The sequence below is a fragment of the Oncorhynchus clarkii genome, chromosome 31, assembly GCF_045791955.1.
Source record: "Oncorhynchus clarkii lewisi isolate Uvic-CL-2024 chromosome 31, UVic_Ocla_1.0, whole genome shotgun sequence".
Lineage (NCBI taxonomy): Eukaryota > Metazoa > Chordata > Actinopteri > Salmoniformes > Salmonidae > Oncorhynchus > Oncorhynchus clarkii.
The window spans coordinates 37,793,491-37,794,684 of NC_092177.1; the positions used below are offsets into that span (position 1 = coordinate 37,793,491).

General features: G+C 35.7%; 1 protein-coding gene across 4 annotated transcripts in view; it reads left to right on the forward strand.

Annotated features, from left to right (window-relative positions):
- The window catches only part of LOC139390538 (glutamate receptor 2-like), a 68,465-nt gene extending 67,518 nt beyond the window's left edge, over positions 1–947 (forward strand). For all 4 annotated transcript variants that reach the window (XM_071137718.1, XM_071137715.1, XM_071137716.1 and 1 more), the window contains one exon: positions 1–947. This exon is cut by the window's left edge and continues 1,100 nt beyond it. The gene's annotated coding sequence lies outside the window, so the exon portion shown is untranslated.
- The last annotated feature ends 247 nt before the right edge of the window (positions 948–1,194 follow it).

Genomic DNA, 1,194 nt, shown 5'->3' on the forward strand with positions numbered 1-1,194 from the left:
CATACATTTTGCTATGAGAGGAAAATAAACCTACGTATTACATGGTCAAAATGGTCGTTTAAAAATGCCAAATAATAAGGGTGCCAAAATGTAGTGCCAGTAGGTATGAATATCGTAGTCTTAATATAATCAGTCACTGTCATCAAGTGAATGTAGTCACATTTTGTACGTTTTGTTTCTTGGTGTACAGTTTTATGGCTAAGAGTCATATTTCAGCAACTTTTTTTTCATTTTTGTTTTTAAGTTAACTCCACATACTTTGCATTAACCTGAGTGTAAATTAGCATCAGTTGCATGTTGTTACCTCAAATGCATCTCATTTCTTTTTGACAATGTGCATTTCCATTTTAGTGTTGAAGTTGTGAGACTAAATACTTGATGGGAAATAGGAAAGTAGAAATATGGGTATTTTATGACAAGTATGAGTAATATCCACTAAAACGTTACAATCCCTCCTCAGTTTATGTTTATATTTTTTTGTCAATTACATGCAGTACTTATACATGCGGGTCATTTGGCGGTGACGGATTTTCAATATCAATTATTCATAGTAGGATATGTTTCAAAGCAAACATGTTACATTTTTGGATAGAACACATCCCCCAGTAGCTTTATTAGGTAGGAGCTTTGAAACAGCTTTTACAGACATGCACCTCTGATTTAGGCACGCACGGAAGGTTCCAGAAAGACCATCGTTACTTTTGTATTTGAATAACTTGACCTAACATGCGATCACGTCCTCTCACATATGTAAAGGGAGGCACACAATGTACTATTGGTATCACTGTTGCTTTTGTTGTTGTAATGAACAATACAACAGTAAGTTATCTTATCACCCTCATCATTGCATATCCAGACTATTCTCACTGACATTTTCTATATGGAATGTGTGCCAACTTGTTTATTGTTGGGATTCTTTCTAAATAAAAAGTGGCTTTCTCTTGTTATCATTCTGTGTTGTGTCTTCACTTTACCAACAGTCTTTAGCATATGTATTGGTGTTTTCTATACCTTGCTTCTGTCAAGACCATCAAAAACAGACATAAATTTGTTTTGTCCAGCAGCATCTCAAATATCTTACCAACCTGCAGAACTTTTCCCCTCCAAAACCCACAAGGGTGAAACCCACAACACATGGTTTAGACTTGGCCTTCTGTTTGAATGGAATCAAACAATATGCCAGCTCAGTGAGCC